We start from the raw sequence: 10,000 nt of genomic DNA, 5'->3' as shown, positions 1-10,000 counted from the left end.
AAGATTACCATAGCAATAATAATAACTGTGGAGAAAAGTATATAGACGTAAAGATCTCATAATGTTTATAATACATATGGAAACAATAATAGTAAAAGAAATAACAAAGGTAGTTATGATGCTGTTCATAATAACAGTGAGAAAATAAAAAGGTAACATAATTATAATGATAATAATTATAATAACAAAAGTATGAATGGTAACAATTACAATAAAGGTAAATTTAGATGATGATGCTGTCGATAATGATAATAATGATAATTATTAATATAAGCATATTGATATATAATAATGGTAATAGTAATGATAAGGATAATAATAATAATAATAATAATAGTAATAATAATGATAATAAAATAATGACAATGATTTTCTTATCGTTATCAATAATGATGATGAGCATGATAAACATTATAATAATAGAAAAATAATAAACATGGAAATAATAATGACTGCAATAACAATAATGATGAATTGTTAACAAAAATGATGATAAAATTAAAAGTAATAATTATAACATTAATAATAAAAATGATAATGATTGTGAAAGTAATAACATGAAAAGTGATATCAATGATAAGCAAATATGATAATGATGATAATGATGATAACAATGTATTATTATTGCTTTTAATGATAAAAATAATAAGAATAATAATGATTGTGATAAGAATGATAATGGTAATAATGATCTATAATAATTACTTTTACTGATATCACTAACGTTCCTTTTGTTACTGTAATAATAAGCATTCTTGTTCTTGTTCTTATTCGTGTTCTTGTTGTTGTTATTGTTGTTGTTGTTATTATTATCATTCTTATAAATTATATTATTATCATTCTTATAAATTTTATTATTATCATGTTTATAAATTTTATTATCATTCTTATAAATTGTATTATCATCATTCTTATAAATTGTATTATTATCATTCTTATAAATTGTATTATTATCATTCTTATAAATTTTATTCCTATCTTTGTCATTTTCATTATAAATTTTATTATTAAAGTTATCATTGCTATAATTATCTTTATTATCATATTTTTTTTTACAATTACTATTGTCAGAATGATAATCATGATTGCGATTTTATTCATCATCATAATGATTATTTTTATCATCATTATTATCATTCTTGTTATCAACTTCATCCTTCTCAGCATCACTGTCTTCACTTAATGTTATTATTGTTATTAATATCATCAATATGATAATAAAAATAGTAGTAGTTGTTGTAAAAAAAAAATGATGTAATAATAATGACAATAAAAATAATGATAATAATTATACAACTTATAACAGTAATTACAATGCTTATTCTTATCATTAAAATTTTTATTATAGTATTATCAAAGTGATTATCATTATCAATATTCCTATTTATATCATTATTACTATTACTACTATTATTATTAGTATCATTATTGTTATCATTATTGTTATTATTATCATTATAGTTATTATTATTATTATTATTGTCATTATTATTATTATTATTATTATAATTATTATTATTATTATTATTATAATCATCATCATTAATATTTTCATTATCATTATTATCAATTTTATTATTCTATTACGTTATCATTATCATTATTATCATCATGGGTGCTATTATTATAGTAATAAAAACTCAAAATTATCATTATTTCTAATATTATCATCATCATCAATTATTCATTCTTATTCTTATTCTTATCATTATTATTATCATAATTGTTATTATCATTTCATCATTATTTTCATTATCACTGTTATTATTATAATTGTTGTCATTATTATTACTATTGTTATTCGTATTCTTATTTTTGTTATTGTTATCATTATCATTATTATTACTATTATTATTATAACTATTATTGTTACTTTATTATCACCATTACTATCATCATCATCATCATCATCATCGTATTCATCATAATAATAATGATATTTAAAATAACACTGACAATAATGATAATATCAATCAAAAGGATAAATATAATGATCATAATGATGATAAATATGACAATAATGATAAGAACAAAAATCGGTAATCATCATCATCATCATCATCATATTAATAATGATGTTAATAATAACAATAATTCTGATGATAATAATGATAACAACAACGATACTACTGCTACTACTACTACTACTACTACTACTACTAATAATAATAATAATAATAATAATAATAATAATAATAAAAATAATAATAATAATAATATGATAATTATTATAAGAAGAATAGTAATGAAAATGATGATGATTATGATGATGATGATGATGGTGATAATAATAATAATAATAATAATAATAAAGATAATAATCATAATGATAATAAAAATAGTGATAATAATAATAATGAAATGACAATACCAGTATTTGCACTAATAATGATAATAATACTAATGATAAGAATGATAATATTTACAATAATACTATTACTGCCCCCATGACTCCTAATACTTCTACAAATAATAAAAATAATACTGCTACAACTAATAATGATAACAATAATAGTAATAATCAACATCAAAATAATAATGATGATAATAATAGTGATACTAATAACCACGGTCAGAATAACAACAATACTAATTATATTGATATCAATAACTATAGTAATTATAATAATGATAAGAAAAATAAGAATAAAAAGAAGTGCAACAACAATAATGGTAATAATAATGTTTATCATCGTTATTATCATTATTATTGTGATTATTATTATAAATTTTATTATCGTTATCATTATCGTTATTCTTATTATCATTGCAATCATCATTTTATCATCATCATTATTATCAGTATATTATCATTAGTATCATTAGTGCTAGTACTTTTATTATCATTATCATCATCATCATTATCATCATTATTATTATTTTTGTCATCATTATTTGTTTTTATTACAATCATTATCGTTACACCATACTCATTATTATTATTATTATTATTATTATATTATTATTATCATTATTATTATTATCAATCATATTTTTACTATCACTATTATTATTGTTCTTATAGTTTTTATCATCAGTATTATTGCCTTTGATATCATGTTTTTGAAATCATATTATTGATATCATATGATTTAGAGTAACTAGTGAATCATTGTTCTATATACTGTCAATATTATCATTATCATTGCTGTTATCGTTATCATTGTTATTATTATCATTATCATTACCATCATAACTATTATTATTACAAACATTATCATTTTCGTTTCAATTAACATTATTGCATTTATTTTTGTTTTGATTTTTGTTTTATATTTTTACTATTGTTATTATTGTTATCATTATTATAGTAATAATGATAATTATTATTATTATTATTATTATTATTATTATCATTATTATTATCATTATCATTATTTTCTGTAATACTACTGTTATTATTATCATTTTCAACATTATCATCATCATCATCATCATCATTATCTTCTTATTACTTTTCTATTTCTTCTTCTTGATATTATCATTACTCTTATTATCGATATTATTATTTTCATTATTGTTACTGTTATTATTATAATTATCAATTATATTGTTATTATGATTAATATTATCATTATCATCATTATTATAATTGTTAATATGATTAATATTATAATTTTCATCCTTATCATCATTATTTTTGTCACTATTCTCGTAATCATCATCATCATCATATTATTATTATTATTATTATTATTATTATTATTATTATTATTATTATTATTATCATTATCATTATCATTAATATTATTACCATTATTGTCATTGTTATTTTCATTAATATTATCACTATTATTATCATTATCATTACTTTTATCATTATTATCATTACTAATACTATTATGATTATAATTATCATTATTATCGTTATTATCAAAATTATTATTATGATTATTCTTATTATTCTTCTTCTTATTATTATCATTATTATTACTATTATTATTATTATTGTTTATGCTGTTGTTATTATCATTATCAATATCTTTATTGTAGTTATCTTCATTAATCTTATTATCATCACCTTTATCCTTATAATTACCATTATTATCATTAATCAAGCCTATTGTCACCGTCATTATTATTATTTTCTTTATGATTTTGTGATTATCATTATCACTGATATTATTATCATTATAACTATTTTTGTTATACTAAAAAGTATGATTAACATTGATATTATTATCATCTTTGTTATTATTGTTGTAATTGGTACTATTATTTTCCATTTTATCATCAGCATTATTATTATCATTGTTATTATTATCAGTATTAATATTATTATAATTAATACCATTATTGTTATTATTACCATTATTATTATTATTATTATTATTATTATTATTATTATTATTATTATTGTTCTTCTCATTATCATTAGTCTTGGTATTACCATTTTTGTTAACAACAATAACATCATTTTTGTTATTGTAACTATTATCGTTATTATTATTATCATCACTACTATCATTATCAATATTATTATTATTATGACTATTATCATTATCATTAATAATAATAATAATAATAATAATGATAATATTAACATTATTATTATCATTATTATTATTATTATTAGGAGTATCATAAGCATTACCATCATTATTATTGTTATTATTATAATGACTATGATGCTGATTATTATTATCATTTTTATTATCATCATCATTATTATTATTATTATTATTATTATTATTGTTATTATTGTTATTATCATATTATCATATCTTTTATTACTATTATCAATATTGTTATTGTTATTTTTTTTGTTATTATCATTATTATTGTTATTAATATTAATTGTGATACTACATTATTTTTACCATTATCATTATCGATATTATTATTGTCATCATTATCATCATTATGAATATTGTTATTACTATTGTTTTTATCTTTATTGGTATCAAGACTGTTATTTTAATAACCTTTATTACTATTATTATTATCATCTTTATTGTTATTGTTATTTTTATTATTACTATCATTAGTATTATTATTATTATTACTATCATTACATGAGTATCATTTTTGTCACTATTATTGTTATTATTATTATCATTGATATTTTTAATATCGCAATAGTCATTATCGTTTTTTTTTTTCCTCTGCTTCTCATTATTGATATTTGCAATAGTATTAGTATTACCTTTTTTGTTATTATCATTATCATTATTATTGTTATCATGTTATTACATTATCATATTATTATTAGCATTACTGTTATTGTTATTATTATTATTATCATTATTATTATTACTATCATCATCAAATTTGTTATCATTATTATCATCATTGTTAGAAATATTATTTCTAATATTATTATTATTATCATCATTATTATTTCTTTCGTTATTTTATCATTGTTATCAGTATTTACATTACTATTATGAACGTTGTTATTACTGTTATTACTCTTATTACTCTTATTATTATTATTATTATGATTATTATTATCCCTATCATTATCATTATCATCATTATTATTACTACTATTATAATCCTCATTATTAATATTATTATTATTATTATTACTAATATTATCATTATTAGTATTATTACTATTTTCATTATAAGTTTCAATATTAGTGTTACTATTGTTATTATTATAATCATTATTATTATTATTATCATTTTTATTATTATTATTTTTATTATTATTATTATTGTTATCGTTATTATTATCATTATTATTATTATCATCTTTAGTGTTATCATCAATATAATCTTTATTATGATTTTTATTGTTATCATTATTATTGTTATTATTGGTGGTATTATTATTATTATTGTTATTATTACTATTCCCATTATAATCATTATTATTGTTATTATAATTATTAGTATAATCATTATTATGATCTTTATTATTATTATAATCGTTATCATTATTATTTTTTTTTTTTATTATTATTATTGTTTTTATTATTATGATTATTATTATTATAATTTCTATTATTATTATCATTATTATTATTATTATTATTTTTATTATTATTATCATTATTGTTATTATTATTATTATTATTATTATTATTATTATTATTATTATTATTATTATTATTATTATTATCAGTATTTTCTATATTACCATCGTTATCATTATCATTATGATTATTATCATTATTATACTGTTGATTGATCATTATTCTGTTGATGATCATTATGATGTTGATTATCAATCTGATTATTATTATTATCATTATCATCATCATCATATTATCAATATTATTACTGTTCTATTAATGGTAATATCGTTATTACTATTGTTCTATCATTGGTATTATCAATATCATTATTATCATTATGACTGTTACTATCATTATTATTATTTTCATTACTATTATTATTGTTATTATTATCATATTATTATTATTAATATTATTATTAATATTAATATTATCATCATTATTATTATCATTATTATTATTATCATGATAGTTGTTGTTTTTGTAATCATCATTGTCGTCATTATTATTATCGTTATAATATTTTTTTTATTATTTGCATTATCATTAATATCATTATTATTATCATTATTACTAAAATATTTGTTGTAGTAGCATCATTACTACTAGTACGATTGTTGTTGATATTATTTTTATTAATATTATCATTATCATCATCATTATCACTATCATTATCATTATCATTACCATTATCATTACTATTGTTAATACCATTATTATTGTTATTGTTGTTATTATTATTATTATTATTATTATTATTATTATTATTATTATTATCATTATCATTATCATTATCATTATCATTATTATTATTATTATTATTATCATTGTTATTATTATAATTGTTATTGTTGTTGGAAATGTGGTATAATTCTCATTACTATTGATGCTGTGTGAATTGCTATGAATATCATATTCAGATGAATATAGTTTAATAAGATTTTAATAACAATAAAATACTACACAGAATAATAGGGATAATGAAAATATTGAAAAGGATAATAGTTATCAAAATTATAATAAAGATAACAACAATAAAAACAAGGATAATAATGATAACAACAACAACAATAATAATAATAATAATAATAATAATAATAAATGAGGATAATAATAACAAAAACAATAACTTAAATATTAATGATAATGATAATGATCATAATAATGATTAATGATAAATAATGATAATAATAATGATTAATGATAGATAATGATAATAATAATGATAAAAACAATAATAATTCATATTAATATGAATATTGTTATCATGATTATGAATTATGAAAATAATAATAATAATAATAATAATAATATAAATAATAATATAAACAATGATAATAGTAATGATAATAACAATAACAACATTAATATCAATAATAATAATAATAATGATAATAGTGAAAATATAGATAAAAATAACAGTGATAATAATAACAGCATTAATAATACTATTTATTATTATTATAATAATGATAATGATAATAATTATAGTAATAATAATAATAATGATAATAATAGCCATTATAATACTGATAGAAATAACAAGAGTAATAATAATAATCCTGATAACCATAATAATGTCAACAGTAATTATAATAAAGATAATTACGATTATTGATATTATTATCACTTAGTATATCTGTTATTCCTATAATGATCATGATTTTTGTCTTTATGAATCTTATTCTGATCAATAATTATTAGTATCATCTTTAATATTTTGTCATTGCTGTTTATATTTTGATTCAACATTGTTATTATTGTCATTATTTTTGTTGTTATTATTATTGTTATCATTATTTTTATAATTATTATAATAATAATAATAATTATTATTATTATTGTTATCATTATTATTATTATTATTATTATTATTATGATATTACTATTAGTATTATTATTATAATTTCCATTATTATTATTATTATTATTATTATTATTATCATTGTCATAATAATTATCATTATTATTAGTATCATTATCATCATCATCATTTGTATTATTGGAATTATTATTATTATTACTATAATTATATTGATTATTATTATCATTATTATTATTATCATTATTATCATCATTAGGATTATTATTATCATCCTTTTTATTATCGTTTTTATTATTATTATTACTATTATTATTATTATTATTATTATTATAATTATTATCATAACTGTTATTTATGATTAATATTATTAATCTTCTTTTTAATTATCATCATCATTTGTGTTACTATCATACCTATTAAAATTATTATTATCATTATTATTATCATTATTATCATTATTATTATTATTATTATTATTTTTATTATTATTATTATTATTATTATTATTATTAATATCAATATTAGTATTATCATTATTAACACTATTTTTATTATTATAACTATTATCCTTATTGTTACTCTCATAACTATTAATACTATAATAATAATAATAATAATAATTATTATTATTATTATTAGTAGTAGTATTTTATTATGAATATTATCATAATTCAAATATATCATTACATTTATTATTGTTAATACTATTATCTCTATGATGATTATAATTATCATTATTTTCAGCATTATTTTCATTATCATTAATTAATTGTTATTATTGTTATTTTTATCATTATCACTCTTATATTTATTGTTATTATTACCATTATCACTACTATATATATTGTCATTTTTGTCATTATTGTTATTCTTTTTTATTTTATCATTGGTTTCATTATCATAGTTGTCATCATTGCAATATTGCTATTATCATTATATTTAGCCATCAGACGTAGAATTATCATTGACTGTGTTATTACAATTTGTTTCTTTCTTAGTATTGGTATTATGAAGACGATTATGAAAAACTTTTGTAAAAATTATTGTATAAGTGTTACAAATATCATCTTTATATTCCTTAATCGAAATTTTTATTATAATTATCTTTTTTGGTTATGGATACTTGTTACTTATTAATTGATATTTCTATTTTCATTTTTGGAATCATCGCCCTATCTATTTGTGTATTTATATTATTTCCATCGATATCATATTTAAAATTTCATGTTTATTATTGTCATAATTTTAATCAGCAGCACAATTATCATTATCACCATTTTTTCGTTTTTATTATCATTATTATTGTTATTATTGTCATCATTATTCGTAGCATTATTATCACCAGTCATGATTATCATCATTATACCATTACAATTATTATTATGACTATTATCATTATTATCCTTATCACTGTTAATAATATTGCAGTCAATTTGTGATTAAATAACACTGATAGATATATAATGAAAATGATTTTAAAATTTAGATATACCCTTTTTTATTATCATCAACATTAATGTTATTATTATGATTACTGTTATTTTGAGAAGCATCCAGATTATTTCTGCTGCCATCATTGCATGTGCAAAGAGTCCTTGAAATATGCAGAAACCATGAAAACATCTGGGTTAATGTGACATTTTTGAATGATTAAAGTGTATTAAATGGATTGGAATAAAGGATACAGCTGCTAGTCAAATAATGAGATATATCTTTAATGTCTATCTAACTAAACAATTTAAACATCCCAATTATGTAAGTTTTGCAGTTAATTAGATGCTTTGCAAATCTCTATGCACAGTTTTCTCCGGAGATATCAAGCCAACAATTCCAGTATCAAAATTTCACTTATCAGATGGAGAGTACGATTATGCCACTAAACGGAGACTGATGTCAAAGTTGAGAATCAGATGCTAATCTAGAGTGGTAATACAAAACCAGGGCAGATCAATTGAAAAATGTTAAGTAATGAACAGACACAGCGTGTATTTCGATCTAAATTCTCGTTCTTTTCTCATTTCCTCTAGGAAAACGTAGAAAAACAGAAAGACGAAAAAAACCTTCTTCAGTGACAATAAAAGGCTTAGATTTTTTCATAGGGCAAATACTCGATACTGTTAATTTTAAAGGTGTATTGATATTTATTGTGTTACCGACCTTTACAGAAAGATACTAATGAGCATTAAAGGATCCCTTTTAAAGCTGACAG

This window comes from Penaeus chinensis, chromosome 34 (genome assembly GCF_019202785.1).
Source record: "Penaeus chinensis breed Huanghai No. 1 chromosome 34, ASM1920278v2, whole genome shotgun sequence".
NCBI lineage: Eukaryota > Metazoa > Arthropoda > Malacostraca > Decapoda > Penaeidae > Penaeus > Penaeus chinensis.
This window is presented reverse-complemented; position numbering follows the sequence as displayed.